Source organism: Rhea pennata, chromosome 3 (assembly GCF_028389875.1).
Source record: "Rhea pennata isolate bPtePen1 chromosome 3, bPtePen1.pri, whole genome shotgun sequence".
Classification (NCBI taxonomy): domain Eukaryota; kingdom Metazoa; phylum Chordata; class Aves; order Rheiformes; family Rheidae; genus Rhea; species Rhea pennata.
Window position 1 is genome coordinate 46,103,796 of NC_084665.1, and position 18,060 is coordinate 46,121,855.

Below are 18,060 nucleotides of genomic sequence, written 5' to 3' on the forward strand. Positions count from 1 at the left end.
TTGATAAAAACTTGTGCTTTTGACAATTCAATAGGAACTCAAGTCCTCTGTGTAGAAACAGTTATTATAAACTGTCAAAAAAGAATGCAGGCTGAGCACTAACTCAGAGTGCTCTAGAAAATTTCAGGATTTTTGAGGATAAATCAACAAAAGTATTTGAAGCAGGAAGAGTATAATGAAGGTCATACTGAGATCGCCACCTGAAACAATCTGAATGACATTTTAATATTTTTTTCTCACTCAGCTGTAGATTTTTTGGGTTCTCTTCTTCACATGAAAGAAGCTAGATTTACAGCCAAGCCCAATTTTAAAGAGCCTGTGAAATGCTGCAGCATTAAAATTCATAGCATGCTGATGTGGAAAGGGAATATGACAGATCTCATACCGGAGAAGAAAAACAAAAATTGACAAAAAAAAAAAGAACTTTGTGAAATTCCATTAAAAGATTGAGCAACGCCAGAGAAATTCAGATGTGAGATCAGAAATTTGGTGTGGTTGCTGAGAGTTGGATGCAGCAAGCTTCAGAGCTCAGTGTTCTGGATACTGCAAATCTCACCCTTATATCTCCATCCTTTCCCCACAAAACACAGAAGGATTGGCCCTCTAGCCCAGGACTGTGGCTTTTTCTATTGAAAAGTTGATTATTAAAGTACCCTAGTCTCTATTCCCCGCCATTTTCCCTCTTTCCCCCTAAACAGTCCCAGGAAATGTGTTTTTCTGAGCCATTTTTGCATAATTGTACAGAGGAAGAAAATGTCAAGAAGCTGAATTTGGGCACAACCTTAATATTTTCTTAACTTTTACAGAGCTGTTGATTCCATTTGGACTTGTAGCCTTACGCCCTCTAAGAGACCTCTCAGTTTGACTTTAGTCTCAGATTACTTCATACCTTTGTTTCATATTGACTTTCCAGTATGGTTGCATACTAAGTGGTAGGAGACTATACGGCTCCCTTCTGAACACATTGTTCGATGACGAGTATACATGGTCACAAATATTTATTTATGGAAAACCAGTAACTGTGAGAACCTAGTTGTCTGGGGAAACCTTCTATAGCTTCATTATTTTATTTTTATTCAACCGATTATTTTGGCAAATACTTAAAAAACATGTAAATAATGACCAGCACATGCAACCAACTGATGAAGAAGAATTACATATTATAAGGCTTATGCTTTCCATAAAACTTTAAAATGCAAATGCACTGCATTTTGAACCACAAAGAGCAAAACATGGGACATGAATTCTACCATCATTGATATAACGTATTATTTCCAGAGACATCAGATAAACAGTATAACACACAAACTGACACTTCATAATGAACATGTTAATTTAGTACCTCAGCTTTAAACAATCTTTTTTTATCCATAATTTTCCTCTGATATTTTGTAAAGAAATGATTCCCATCTTTCATCATAGAACGTATCTCTTATTTAGAGAAGATGCTGTGGGAGCAATTGGAGCTATTAGGAAATAGAGAAGCCTTAGATCTTGAAGAGTAATTCCCAAATAAAGCTGTTTATTTCATGAAACTTATAAAATGTCCAGTTCTAGCTTGCCCTATTTAGAACCAGTCCTTCTAAGACACAGCTGTTGAGAAAAGTAAGAGGACCTAAAAGTACGTAACAGACTATTTGTTCATGCTGCAAAAATAAGGGGGAATCTTATAACAAAACAATCCAACAGAAACAATGCAAAGTTTTTCAGTTAACTCTTCAGCATAAATGATTTGCATGACCGTGCACTGGCTTTTGTTTCAGGGATTTTTTTTAATAGACTATTGAATGTGTACAAAAATGATAGCTCAAGTACAGTTACATTTTTAGGGACAGGATTAGAAAAGCAACTACTCATCATGTTTCAGAAGAGAACTTAAAATCAATGATTTCAGGATGGAGTTTTTTTGTTATGGTACTGTATAGCACCATCTCTTTCAGCAAATGATAGGAAAAAGTTGTACCTTCTTCTTGAGCAAAGCTTCACAGACTGGGGCCTGCATAGCAAGTAGAAAAGCCTAGCTAACATTGATGAAAACTATGCAGACTTCACCTCATTTGAGGGCTGATTTTGGTAAGCAGCTATTTCACCAAGGACTTACTGCAGCAACAAAACGAACAACCACAGCCATACAGGTATGAATTAACTTCCTTTGATACTGAAGGAACCATGCCATTGCATAATACAGTTCAGCAGCAAAGAAAATATCCCATTTATTGTTGCTGGTGCTATTTACATAGATCTTTGCAATAATACATTGTAGTATTCAATTATGGCTTCAGTCATAATTGAAAATGATCACTTGCGAATGGAACAAATGAATGGAATGAACACACATTTTACTAGTAGCACAGTCAACAGTAAAAGCAGAACAGTAAAAGCAGAAAACAGATGTTTAACACTTTTCATTTAAACTATACTGAATTTATCAGCCTCTGGAATATCAGGTCAGTAAATTTATTCATCTTCTTATTTACTGCAATACCAGTGGATTATAGTGTTGCTATCCTACCCCCTCCCCAATCCTTCTTTCCCAAGGTGAAGACAGATCTGAAAATAACAAAAAAATTTTACAGCTGCTGTAACTCAGGAAAATCTGCCATTGATAAAATTTTCCACTATTTTGCCCATTTGAGATCAATATTTGATTGTGAAGATATAAACTGTTCTCAGAACTAGCTTATCAGTTATAAGAATCCCGTTCCCTCTGTTAGGTTAGCAATATTGGACAGACTTCCCTTCAATATGCTAAGGTTTGAGTACATTCTCACGATTCCTTTTCCTTCATGAGTCATAGAAACCTGCTAGATAATCTTGAATCCTCTTCTCTTTCTGAGGATATCTGTTTTTCTCCTTTTTCTGTGAAGTTGTGCAACTCAATAATTGAATAATTAAGGTCTTTTCCAAGAAAGAATTTATTTGTTGTTGTCTTTTTGTCTAGGGTTGGTTTTACCTCTCAGATGTTTTTTTCAAATGCCAATGGACAACATTTAGTGGATAGCTATGGAGGGATTTCCTGTGAAGTCCTGCAATTGACCTCTTTCCTCACACTGTACTTCCAATGCAGCTCTTCTGTCCAGTTTCCAGATTGCAGTCTATCGTTAACTATAGGAAGGCTCTAACTTATTAATCACTCTTGTAAGCGCAGGGATCTTGTTGGTTCCTACTGTCTTGCAGATAAGTCCTACAGAAATATAAATCTGCAAAGTCCAAAAGTAGAAGGGTTATTGCACTCCAGCTACTAGGTTGAGCTACTAGCTCAAAGACAACCTAGCCAGGCTCCAGAGTCCAAAATGAAACTTGTTGAACAGTACATTCTTCTCTTCCCTTTAACTTAGAAGACTGGCTAAACTGGATGTCAGTGAGGGTACATACATAGCTGACTTTAGGACAGATTTCTGAGAGCTTGTCTCCCTTTACAGCGTTAAGGGTCATCGAGAACATTATCACTTGCTAAAGGTAAGTTGTTCTCTAATGAGCAACTCATGTAACAGCTTCAGTTCATTTTCCTCTCCCTGAGGAGAGGAGGACTGCATGCACAGCAGGATACACTTTGGAAGTGTTTCACACACTTCCAGCAAATACTGATTTTCACTAGCAGAAGATTTTCAAGTACATCTTTGTAGATTTCAAAGACATACTAGATAGAAGAATTTCCATAATACAAGTTCTTCTCCTTGCTCATCACCTCTTTTCTTAACATGTATGACAGGACAGCTCTCAGACTGCAACCTTTTTAGCTGTGGCAACCTAAAAGAAGTAAATAAAATAAAATCTGTCATATATCAAGCTGCATGCCTTTGTGCCTGAAGTAGACAACTACTTTCTCCTGTGAATAAACTCCAAATCTATTGCCAGGAGGCTTCCTGGCCAGGAAAGAGACAGCAGGCAATCCTTCCTGCACTGTTTCCTTAGTCTGCATACTCTTCAGAACATCTGTTAAGGAAGCAAAAATTGCCTTGTCCTTAATTTTTCTTGCTAGCAGTTGTGATAGAGCATATGTTAGTGTTATATCTGTCATTGTTATCACCTAGCTGAGACTAATTGCAATGGCATTTTGCTTTTTATTTTTATGTATTAAGGAGGGAGTTCATAGTCAGAAATGTTATGAATTTCTATTTTACAACCCAGTCCTTGTAAAAGCCATTCCATGTGAGCAATTATATGTCTAATAAACATGATCTGTAAGACTGAGAATACTCTCCAAATAAACAGTCCATTCTGCACTTAAGTATTTGGTTTTCTCTAATTTAGCCTCCAAAAGATGGCAAACTGTACCGGCTGAGTTCAGCAAATCAAAAACAAAAAAAAAATGTTTGTGTCATTGTAGGTTGTTCTAACTTATTTTGAGCTTAGCATCCTGGTTTTACCACACTGCCCTGACTGCAGGTCTTCAGTGGCGTCAGTCACTAGTGCAACATCCTGGATATTGTAGACATTGGTCCTCTCTCCCTGTTATGTGGCGTACAGACATCTTCATCACTCACTGAGTGACAAGGCTAGAGAAAAGCAGAGAAAGGAAAAGACTGAATGCTGTTATCTAGTTCACACTAGCACAATACTCCATTTACTAGTTCTTACTCTTCATGGTGATAACTACTTTGATTGAGTTCACTCTTTACCTGGAGGATGTACGATACTGTAAGTCGGTTGAGCTGATGAGGTACCTTTACATAGTCAATGAAAGCGATGTCAATTTGAGCCCCCTAATCCATGATGGTCTTCAGTGAGTACCTGTTCTATACAGGATTTGTAGGACCTGAAGTAAGTTTCTTTCTAAGCCCACTATTCATTTCCTTTTTAACCTTTTCTACATGTCAAACTTTTCTTCTTACAGCAGAACCGTGTTTCAGTCAGAGTCCTTCCCTCCTGCTATCTTGATGTGGTTCCGTATTTTCCCTCTTCAAGGATGGAAGATGCATTTTCTTTTCACCAGAGATATCATTGGTGAACTCTCTTAATTTCATCAAGGTGATGGTGGAAGCAAGTGCACTTAGCACTTCTAATTTGAATTGCTGCTTATTGTTTTGTTATTCTTCTGACTCTTGACATAGCATCTGTGATATTGCTATTGGACTAGCTCTAACATATATGTGTTTATTTTCTCAAGTGATCTGTTTTAACGGGGATGTGTCCCCTTGGAGTTTTCATTCCTTTTTCTTTTCCTTGCTCATCTATTCTATTGTTTCAACTGTGAGCATAGTTTCATGTTTGTTTTTGACTAACTCTTTTAGGCTTCAGAATTGCCAAATACAGTTTCAATCATGAGGTAAATATCTCTTTGGTTTTCTAATTTAGTGGAAACTTCAGTTTCAGCCACTAGGTTTTCAGCATATCTCCACCTGTTGTCATATTTCTCATCCCTGTTTTGCTTGCTTGCTTTCTTATACTCCTCCATGGCTTTCCTCATACTCCTAAGGACTTACTATTCTGGACTTTTCATTTCAGTCCTTTTCTTCCATCAGTGAAGCACCAAATCTTTTGGCTTTTCAGTTTGTGCTCTTCCTGTGCTGATACCTGACTGCAATTCCTGTAGCTTAAATCTTATTGCCTATTGTAGCTTAAATCATATTGCCTATGAGTGCTACCTATTTTCTTTCAGTTATAGTCCAGTCTCACTTTTTGCTTGCTGCTCTTAAGATTCAGTAAGAATTTCTTGCTTTTTCACTTTCAGTTTTGCCCTGTTGATTTTCTTTGCTGCTCTCTGTTCAGTGCTGCTCTTTCTCAGTTGTGTTTCCAGTTTGGCAAAAACTGTGGTTGCTGCTTGGAATACCTTTACATCTTGGAAAGATGACCCAAGCTCTGACATGTTGCAGATGTAGCTGATTCAATTTTCTGTACTACTATGTGGCCAGTTCCATGGCTTTGTGTATGATTTTGTAATGGAAGAGAGTACTCAAAGAACAGGGGTAATCAGCATCTGGGATGAGGCTTCCCAGTCCTCGTTCTTTCTGTTTAGCAGCTGGGACATCCAGCTTTAACAATGAGATCCCGTACAACAAAAGCCAACTAATGTTTTAGTATTTATCAAACACATTTTGGAGGCAACAATAGACCTTATCTTTGTCTTGGTCTCTCTGTTCCTTTCCATCTTTAGAGTCTAATGTCTAGCTGGCATATACTAATTGGTATGTTTCTAATTAGTGAGTGTCTTTGCCGTCCTGATAAACAGCACTGTCTCTGAGCATTCATTCTCTGTGATGGATATTTCTTCTCTTGTTCGATACTCTTCATATTTTATTCTCTCAAAGTACTCCTGTTGGCTGCCTGTGTTCCCAGTCCATTCCTAACCTCTGCTCGGTGCTTAATGCTTATTATTGCTGCCACACTTGATGTGTTTGCTTCTTGCTAATTCCACACTGCTGAAGAGCCTGACACCCAGAGATCCTTTTTCAGCATGGAATTTTAAAGAGTTAATGGGGTTTTCTGCAGATCATTCAGTGCTACAAGAATGGTAGTTTAATTCCTTCTGTAAAAAGTAGATTTTTTTTTCCTCAGTGCTTTAAAGGACTTCAGTCTAAAACCTATATCCATATGCAGCAAGCAGAGCTTATAATGGCATCACAAGCCACATTATTTCAGTTTTCAGAAAAATAATTTTAACCTTTGGCCAAATGTTTGAAATTTGACCTTAAGGGAGGAAAGAAAGAAAACTTGACAATTTGTATTAGAATACAATTTTAGGAGGGGAATCTCTCTCTCTCTTTTTTTCCCCTAGCATTTAGTCTGCTACTGACTTGATTGTCAACTATTTCCCTGAGAAACAACTAGAAACAGGAAATTGTATCTTTCTGGAGCATAATTTTTTTTTCTGGTGTTTTAGGACACTACTAGTTGAACCTAGTCCTTTTACCCAGCAATATGTAAAGCTACATTATACTGAAATTAAAAGAAGTACCTAGATGCTCTGTTATTGCAGTTACTGTTAATGCAGTTACTACTGGCATTCATCTTCCCTCAAATTCTGCTTGTCTAATGTGTTTTTCAATCAGCGCCAATACTGACATTTAAGTAGATTCTGCAGCATTATCCTCTGTGCCCATTACTGCATATTTTATTTCCTGTGAGTTGTTAAATGAATGCTCAGTATCTATGAATGAGCCTTGGTGTATAAACATATTGCTGCTTTTTTCCCCCTCTTTTTTCAGTGGGTGAGGATAAAGATTGAAATGTTTAATTAACCAAGAATAGTGTATGGAGGGAGAAAAATCTTTACACTTTCCAGTGTAAAGATTTTCGTTTGTATTCAGACTTTAAGATGACAGTCAAAAGTGGAAAAAGTCAAAGTCACACCACAATCATATGGTAAAACAATCAGTATCTCTCTTTCTGAGATCATTGGCCCTCTGCTGTTTCTAGTACATATGAATTACTTTGACAGAGAGATTGTGGCTAACAATAAATTTGATGATGACACTCAATTGGACATACTAAGAAGCACAGATCAAGTAAAAAAATGAATGTTATGCAACTGGGATTATTATACTAGAAATGAAATCTTTAACGCCCTCAAATATGTTATTATTCATATTGCAGGTTTTATTCTCCCCTGTAAAAAGAGACACCAATTGAGTTAAGCTGTAGGTTGAAAGTTCTAAAGAGAATCATGAAGGTTTTTTTTCCACAGTTTCAGGCTTTAAATTTAAGCCTGGACATTGAAGATGGTGAGTTGGGACCAAGGCTTCTAGTTTGGAGCATTGTTATAAGCTCCGGGTAGTTACCTTGATTACATTTTAAATTGTCAAACTGTTAAAATCCGGTCTAAATTCAGCTAGAGAAAATACATTCAAACATTAAATTCTTTATTTGTAAACAACAAACAAACATTTAGAAAACAGCTTCTTGTTTTTACTAGCAAAAGTGACCAGTGATGTAAGTTCTGCTACAAAATCCTTGGATCACAGAGGCAGACAAATTAAAAAAAAAAAATCACAATAAAATGTAGAAGTCTTACTTTTCTTTTCAATGGCTTTTCGTTAAAGCTCATTTTAGTCTTACAGAGGAACTGTATGGTCAGCTCATCACTATAATATAAGTACCATAGGGGTAAGAAGTTGAGCAACAAATAGTGCTTAATCATAGGCCTATTCTCACACTGCAAAATTAAGCATTCTTCCCAAAGTGCTTCTGCTTTTTGTAAATAACGCTTGAATCTTTAATAAAAAAAGACTTCATTTTAGTTTTCAATATTTACTACATTTTGCTACACAGAAAATTCAACAGCAATGACATGATAATATTACTCCCAGTCTAAGCCAAAAGTGGTAAAGAAAGTCTGCTTTATGTTTACTGTTTAATGTATGCATACTGTTTACAGTATAGCAATATTGCTATCTTGTTTACTGATGTATGAAAATGTTGAGCTCTAATTTTAAGATAACCCACTTCCTGTAATCTCTCTTTCTCTCTCTCTCTCCCTATATATATATACACATATTGAATTAACCAGGAGGTGGGTGACTGCATATTTGAGTTACTATGACATCTAAGGTGGCTTAAATCTTCCTTCAAATATAAATTTGTGTTCCTAAAGATATTTTTCTAGAGCAATATTAAAAACCTTTCTCAGCTGGTTAAAATAACTCAAGAATAATTTCAGTAGAAAGATGGAGGAAGGAGTAGGAACGAAGAACAAATAGACCTTCACCCATTTTGCCAAAATTTACAGGCCATATTGTATATCGTTTTGTATATCACCTTACACTATATGTATTTCAGTAGTACAGATTGCTGAATAAGGTATTCACTATGCATGAGTGAATGCATACTGAATTATTAAATTTGAATGCTGTGCTATGCAAGCTTACTGTTTGCGTTATCCCATAGATCTTTATAGATCTTTAATTTCACAGTTTTCAAATATAATTCACTGGAAAATGGTATCTTCTATCAATATTTACCACCTAAATAAAACATACCTTCTACTGGATTTTTGATAAATTATAATAAGGAAAAAAAGTCTCTAAAATCAAACGTTTTCTACTTTGATAGCTTTATGTTGTCTGGACTACATCTGAGGGTATGCTACAAAGTTCTATGAAATATATTTAATTATTTTAATTTATTTGAATAGGCTTTACATTGGGCACTTGTGAAACGTGGAATAGAGTATTTCAAGTCTGCCTAAAGTAGAATCGAAATAAATCTGCCGTCTATTCTTTGTGGAAAAAAAAAATCACAAGAAGCTTGATAAACATTCATCTTTGTTGGCTTATAATTCACTTTTTGAACATTCAGACTCTGAGTTCATCATTTTATAACAAGTCCCAGTCAAGATGCATTTCAAAGTGAAACATCCAGTAGAGGTTGCTCCAAGCTATGACAAAACACAGAGAAAGATCAGTTTCCCTAAGTATTTAAAAAGCAGATGTGAGGTTCTAAGCAAATATATTAAGATAAATGTGACTTTATTCAGAGAGCAATTAGATAAAAAGCAAAAAAAAAAAAAATGCAAATTATTTTACAAATAGACATAAATATACATAAAACATAGAAACTAAAATCCCTCGTGCTGATGTTAATATTCCCTTATACTTCTTGGATTTTACAATTACTCAAGCTAGTTGTCCTTTTCTCACTGTTGGTAAAAGATCATCCAAATCACATTTCATAAGCAAAGTCATGGAAGAGATATTTTGGCAGCTTAAAAATGAGTTTTTCTGGCAGGAACTGGTATGTTTTTTGGCTTGTCAATTAGTAATGATTTTCCATGAATAGCAATAAACACTCCCCACCGCTGTCTCAGACAGTGAAGACTATAAGAGCCTTTTCCATATAGGTTTTTTTTGCTTTATATTCTACAGATGTGTCATTAAATAAGTCTTAACAGTAGCTATAGACTTTGGCACTCATTCCTGCAGCCATATGATCTGTCATTTATTACATACTATTTTTCCACACATCTCTTGTCTGAATTTTTAAGTCTTTTTCAATGACAGCACACACAAATGGTAATTTATCATGTAGCCCTGCAGAGAAAAACTGGTTTCTGTGAGCAAGTATACGTTTTCTTAATTTAAAAACGTGAAAGGATCTAGTGAATTCATGGAGCGATTCCTGTCCCCTGAATTAAGTAGTATTTACCAGGTGGGAGAGTTAGGAAATTAATATGAAAACCTCAATAAAAATTCTATCATCAAATCAGATGAGATGACAAATATATGGCTACTTCTAAATAAATGGTAGAAGTCTAACTTTTAAGGTGAGTGGACTGGAAAAACTACATCTAAGTAACATAACAGGCATCTCAGAAACTTGGTGGAAAGAGAATAATTAATACAGCAGTGTATCACTAGCATGTAAATGACAAAGTAATGACAGGAAGAGGAAGAAAAATACTATAGTTTAACATAGCTTAGAGTCATAAACTTTAAAAAAGTAAATAGATGCTGTGCTTCTTATTGACAAGGATAAGTAGAGAAATAATAGTAGGACATAACATGAGGCACATGACTGTGATGGCAACAGTGGAAGGGAAGCAGTGGCAGCAGAAAACATCTCAAATGCAAGATGGCTGAATGATGTGACAGGGCACAACATGAAGAATAAATTTTGAGACATCATTTCTAACTGTTTCAGAGACAATTAGTCAAAGAATGCACAATGACAGAAGAAATCCTGGAAGTAGGCATGAGCATCAGACAGGTCAACACTTGCAACCTATTGACAGGCCCTATACCAGTATATTGTAAATAAAGAGTTTCTCTGTAGTAGCAAACATAATGCGTGCAAGTTAAAAGATAAACTTACCCTCACTCCACAAAAATCTTACAGTAACATAAATTTCAGAATGGAAATTAGCATAAAAATGTAGAATGTTGTTAAAAGAAAGTGCAAAGGGGCAGCTGAAAAGGTGAAACATTTGAAAGTAGTATGGAAATTGTTAGTTAGGCAAAAGTATATTCCTGATGAAAAAAAAATACTGTAACAAAACCAAGAAATTCTGGCAAAGTTAAATTGTAGAGTAAAGGAAGCTATAAGTGGTAAAGAAAATGAAAAAAAAAAAAAAAAGAAAAAAAAAAGAAAAACTTAAAAACTTTGAAGTTGTGTCCAGATAAAGAAAATGGAAAGAAAATAAAATTTGGCAAGTTAAATATGAAACTACGCTAAGGCAGGCCAAAAAAAAGCTTTGAGGAACTATTTACTAGAGGTAACAAAAGTTGAATAATGTTACTTCTTAAACATATAAGAAAGAAAGGCCCTGCCACAGAGTATAGAAGATTGGTGAATGAGTTATTAAAAGAAGATTCACAAAAAATAAAGCCATTGGAGAAAAGTTAAGGTGTCCTTTTTACTCATTGTGAAGGAACTTAGAGATTCCCATACTGAAGTCTTTACAAGAAATGACTGAGAAATTATATCACATTGAAGTGTTAAAGGCTTTGGAAAAACTCAATTAAATAGACAATAATAATAAATCATCAGTACTGGAATTCAAGAAATAAGAAAAGTAAATAAGAATGTAAACATTCTACTTAAGCAAACTTTTGTACCAGAAAATGGAAACTGATACCTCTTTTACAAAGAGTTCCAAAGAACAATAGAGCAGTAAAACTGACTTCCATACCAAAAGAGCAAAAACAAATTAAAATAAGTAGGTTATTAGCGAGATACATAAATATAAACTTGGAGGGGAAGAGTCAACATGCCTTGAGGAAGGAAGTTATGCTTCACAATCTATTAGAAAGCTTTGAATAATTATCAAGCGTGGGAGTAATCAGTTTGATATAATGCACTTGGGATTGCAGAACAACTTTTGAAATGATCGTTCACAGGAAGTTCTTAAAACCTGAGTCAGACCATGTGGAGATGAGGATGAAAGACCAAAGTAAGCTGTTTTGGGATTATTTCAGATACATTCCCTAATGAATTAGGAGAGAAAAGAAAAGAGAGAAAAGATGAAAACTTTGTTTGGCCTAGTAATTAAGCATCAGCAAATATAAAAAGAGGTATCATGGCATTAAGAGTAGATCTGTTTCTGGATTTACAATTAATTGAAAGAAGGACGCTGAAGGGTATGGAAAAACTGTTAATTTTCTCAGTGAAGGAGGTTTACATTAAACACAAGATACAGACCCAAGCTCCAATTCAAGAAACCCCTAAATAACAGCCTTCTTGAATACCACTGTTTTAAAGCTCATAATTTGTTTGCATATGGATTTAGAAGCATTTGTTAATCTCTATTTTCAGACTCAGAATATTGTGGTAGGTGGGAGGCTGGTTTCCCCAGTTCAGCTATTCCTATGTTCTGCAGAGGGGATAGTGGAAGTACAGAAAATCCTAATCTCTAGTCACAAAATAAGCTTCACATGTGTGAACGCTGAAAATAAGTGATGCTCCCAGATGAAAGCAATTCTGCAGGCTTCTTGAAATTGCCTGTCCTTTAGAAGGTTGTGAATGCAAACACAAACTCTACTGAACACAAGCTCTGCTGAACTTCTTCAGATTAATGTTGATATTTGCAAATGTCATTTTACTTGTGCTACTGAAATGAGATATTACTGTAAACAAAATCCATGGATGCCTCATGTGGACAATGAATTATTAGTAATATCTACACATTACGTACACTTTAGTTTCACTGCTGTCTTTCTGAGATGAATGTACTAGTTCAAGTGTCTGAGAAGTCTGTGCAGACTGAAAATGTAGCTATACTGGAGAAACTTCTGCTTCTGACAAACCAAGCAAACACTCTGTGAGCATTTCTCAAATTTGTGAAAAGTATCTCATTTTATTTGATTTACTGGTATCTCCCAAACTTTAACAGTTCTTAAGTTTCATTATTTTTTTTAACAACAGAGGAGACTCTAAAGGCTAACATAGCAGCGTCAGGGACTCGGTGAATTGCTGCAAGTCCAGAGCAGAACTCTTTTTTTAAAACGATACATTGATTAGAAGCTCTATTAAATGTTCGCTGTGTTGATAAGTTCTGTTTTAGATAAAAGTACCAAAACATAAGTGAGCTGCACAGTTTTAAGGTGGAGAATTCAGACTTTTTACTAGTGAAGGGTGATGCCATTTGAGTGATTCTAATGCAAAGAAAGTACCCCAGTCTTTTGGATAAGGATTTAGTGGAGCTTGGGGTGAGGGCCTATGAACAATGCTTTTCTTCACTCTGTCTTTCCATAGCCTTTTGCACTTCAGTCAATTTGGTTTCACTGAGAGGTAATTCTCCCTCAAATATGAAGGTGCAACAAAAGGTGATACTGGGTGTGTGAGTCCAGGAAGAACTGTGCAGGGCAGGGTACAAGATCATCAGCAAGGATCCTGTTACGGTACCAACACCTCATAATTTTTCCTATTGTGCATACCACTTGATATAGAGTTGAAGTTCTGCCATTGCACTGGTATAGCACTTATTCATTCTGCTTAGACAGAACAACTGCTAGCCTTTGTTTTCAAGAGGCAAGATCTTCACAGGATCTTCCAGGTTGTTTTTTTCCTTCTTGGTCTTCTAAGAACTGTAGACCTCTATTACAACCTATTTCAAACAAGCGTTATATGACCTGATTCATTTATAATTTTTGAGACTCTTAGAAGAACTGGGCTAGTGAAGTACAAATAGTGCTGTCCGAAGATCTTCACAGGATCCCCACAGGCCTCAGCATGGAACAGCCCATCCAAATATGAGATGTTCTGACAGACGCATGTTTTGGCTTTTCAATTTTCAGTTAATGCTTGTCCTTTACCATTCACAGTTACCAATTCTTATACAAATTAGAGCGTGCGTAAAATGAGAGAGGCAATAAAAAAAATTCTCAGCCCTTTTCTGACTCAAACACAAGCTTTGACTATATGATATGGTGAAATATATATTGCATATAACACAATTCTCTGTCTTCATATATAGAATGAGTTTATAATATTTAGTCTATGTATTCTCTAGTTCCAGCATCTGTTAATATATGCTAAGATTGCTGCTTGATGTTAAAAATCCAACAAGTTAGTGGTGGAATATCTACTGAACTTGCACAGAAGCCTAACAGAGCAATGACAGCTAGTTCATAGTTCAGAACAGAGTTAAACTTTCATTTTATTCCTGTAACTTCCATAATAGGAATCAATCTTCACTCACTACATTTTGCCTAAAATAGGGAGATTTTCTCTGAATCTTAACATAGTAAGAAAAAATGATCCAAAGCTATGGTTCTTGTAAAACCACCTTAAAGCTCACATTTGATTAAAGCCCAAATTTTACTGGTAAGCTCAAGTAAAGTGGGCTAGCATTCCTTTGATTTCAAGATATTTTTTTTTCTGAGCTCTGTTTCATTTTCATAGTCAAGGAATATTTTGCATTTTTGGACTACAAACTGAGATTTACTTTCTTGTGAATTAGTGGGATCATTTCATAGAATCACAAAATCAGTAAGGTTGAAAGGGACCTCTGGAGAGCAACCTCCCTGCTCAGCAGGGTCACCTAGAGCATCATAGACAGGGTTGCATCAAGGCAGGCTTTGAATATCTCCAGAGGAGATACCCCTCTGGGCAACCTGGTCCAGTGCTCTGTCACTCTCACAGTGAAGAAATTCCCCCCTCACATTCAGGCAGAATTTCCTGTGGTTCAGTTTCTGCCCATTGCCTCTGATCCTGTCACATGGGACAACTGAAAAGAGTTTGTCCTCATCCCCCTGACACTCTCCCTTCAGGTACTTGTACACATTGATGAGATCCCCCCTCAGTCTTCTCTTCCCCAGGCTGAAGAGGCTGAGCTCTCGCAGCCGTTCCTCATAGGGCAGATGCTCCAGCCCTCTGATCATCTTTGTAGCCCTACGCTGGACTCTCTCCAGTAGCTCCATGTCTCTCTTGTCCTGGGGAGCCCAGAACTGGACACAGTACTCGAGATGAGGCCTCACCAGGGCTGAGTAGAGGGGCAGGATCACCTCCCTTGACCTGCTGGCAACACTCTTCCTAATGCACCCCAGGATACCATCAGCCTTCCTGGCCACAAGGGCACATTGCTGGCTCATGGTCAACCTGTCATCCACCAGCACTCCCAGGTCCTTCTCTGTAGAGCTGCTCTCCAGAAGGTCAGCTCCCAGCTTGTACTGATGCCTCGGGTTATTCCTCCCTAGGTGCAGGACTCTGCACTTGCCCTTGTTGAACCTCATGAGGTTCCTCTCCGGCCAGCTCTCCAGCTTGTCCAGGTCTCTCTGAATGGCAGCACAGCCCTCAGGTGTGTCAGCCACTCCTCCCAGCTTCGTGTCATCAGCAAACTCGCTGAGGAGGCACTCTGTCCCCTCATCCAGGTCATTGATGAAGAAGTTGAACAGGATGGGACCCAGTACTGAGCCCTGGGGGATGCCACTAGCCGCACGCCTCCAATTAGACTCCACATCACTGATGGCACACTTCCTAAGCTTATGTAGGAGGATTTGTATATAACGTCCACTGCTCTCCCCTCATTCCATCATAGAAGGCTATCAGATTGGTTAAGAATGATTTCCCCTTGGTGAATCCATGCTGACTGCTTCTGATCACCTTTCTTTTTCCTCCGTATGCCTGGAGATAACATCCAGAATGAGCTGTTCCATCACCTTTCCAGGGATGGAGTTTAGCTATTCCATAGAAGACCATTCATGTGTTTTACACAATATTCTAAAATTCCAGAACAGATAACCTTAGATGCTCTTTTTTAAACATACATGACCCCTCTTTGCACACAACATATTTTCCCTTGCAAAAAGTTTGCATAATCATTATCCTGCTTATTCATTTTTCCAGATGCTATATTTCTTTGAAGCAAATAAGCTTTTCCAGGACATGGATGTTTTTCAACCATAATCCAACTTCTTATTCTCTGTTAGATACTAAGATAATGCACCTGGTAAGTATTACTGCTTTTCTGAGTCTAACTTGAGAGAGAAAAATTAAAGGAATGTAATATTTTATGAAGGCCAGACAGTTTCTCAGACAATGTTAAAGTGGAGAACTTGGACTGATGAGAAGAAAGGGTGTTTTTTTTTTTTTTTTTTTTTTTTTATATATAAAGAAATTAGATTAATGGAAGTGTCAGGTCCAAACTATTTCCCTATTTCCTTACTAGTGCAAGAACAGACCTAAACCTAGAACATCTAGATTTTGTTATTTACTCTGACTTAATTTTCATGTGTTTCATGTGTGGCCTCTAGCAGCAGTCATTCATGTGTTCAGAGTCAAACACTGTCTATTGGGAACATTACAAAGATCCAGGTTCTTTTTTTTCTTTCTTGATCTTCTATGAACTGTAGACCTCTGTTACAACCTATTTCAAACAAGTGTTACATGACCTGATTCATTAATAATTTTTGAGACCTTTAGAAGAACTAGGCTAGCAAAGTGCAAATAGTATTGTTACAATTACTGTTATGGTATAACTAAGAGCTATACAGTGAATTCATATTTTTGAAAAAAAATCTTTGAAAAGTATCAAGATTTTAAACAAATAATTTCTAATTCTCAATTATTCTCCATTTTTTCATTTACACTCTCTAAATTGTACAGAAAGTGTGAGTGAGCATAAGAGCACAAAATGGTTCTTCTGGCTCAGGCAATGGTCCACCTACCAGTTTCCTGCTTACATCAGTGACCAATAAGTGATATCTAGAGAAGAATATATGAATAAATCTATCCATACAGCTGTCCTTCTGATCTCCATTTCCAGCAATTTGCAGCTCCAGATTTTCAGAAAATTATACTCCCCTCTCCAGAAAAAAGACATGTATCTGGGTATATTTGATACAGAAAGGAGGTGAGGCACAGGAAAATAGCCCACCCAATGGTACATACTCAGGTATTTACATTTTGTGATAGCAGGTAGAATTCAGTTTTGGTGCACAATGTGATGCATGTGGGAAAAAATAATTTCAACTAGGGTTCTACATGAGCTATTATTATTAGGAGTCAGATATTGCTGTGGTTATTTCTCTGAAAGCATCAACTACACATTCAGTGGTGGTCGGTGGTCCCGACTGTTGGGAGAGAAAAGGAGAACAAAGCAGAAAATAGCAACCTGCCAGTATACAAAGCTATGAGTGTGTCTGTCTTGCATAATGCACAACTCTGTAGTAACACAGGAGAAAAAAAAATATCAAACAAAACTAAAAGAACCTACATATAAGTGCCAAGGACAGTCAGAGGTATGAATATGTTCTATAGATTTCATTTGTACAAGGACTATTTGGTACAGCTGACACAGAATAAATGTCTATGCAATCATGAAGGCTGTAGAGAAACAGAATGGGGTATGCTTGTCTTGAACAAAAATATCAGAAATGAAGTTTAAAGTAAACAAAATGAGTACCTTTTTAAGTGTCACTTAAGTAACTGAGATACTCCTGGCCACAGAATGTCAAAAATATCAAAAAAAGGATTAAACAAATTTGTGAAGGTTAGGTCCCCTAGGGAGTATTAAACCTATTAGCTCAGATCCAACCTCTGCTTCAGAAAGTCTCTAAATTGCTAATAGCCAATAGCTGGGTGTACAGAGAAAAGATTATTCCCTCCTCGCTCTCCATTCCAGAATGAAATTTCTACTTAAAACAAGACACAGCAGGAGACTACCTTCAAGCTGACTGTGCCAACAACTTAGGCTATAGTCAGACTGTATTTGAGAGAGTTTGTCTTGGTAAAGTATGGGAATTGCAACTTTCATTTCTTAAAAGCATTCATAAGATAAGGAAACATTTTTTCTGGCTAGCTCTAATGTGGACACGTAAGTGGTGATTATAGCATTGGGAGCAACCCTGCATGGCTGCAGATGAGCTAAGGGGTGGCAAATGCTTTCTCATCTCTAATCTGCAGCTGCAAATTATTATCATTACTTTGCTGTTTGTTTGTGCTGTTTTTATTATTTTTTATGGCAAGAGTGAGTACTTGTGCTTGATGCCATATTATTATTGGCAGCGATGACTCAAAAAGCATGGTGTTCACAGTAACGGTCTCATTCTGTGGTTTCTCAAACAGCTACAGTCTCACAAAATGGTAGCAGATTTGCTGGGTTTGTATTGCTATTTGTTTTATAAAATACTCTCTTTCTCTTCTTGTCTTGCTTGTCTAGGGATCTTCTACTTCTCTCCATGTTTC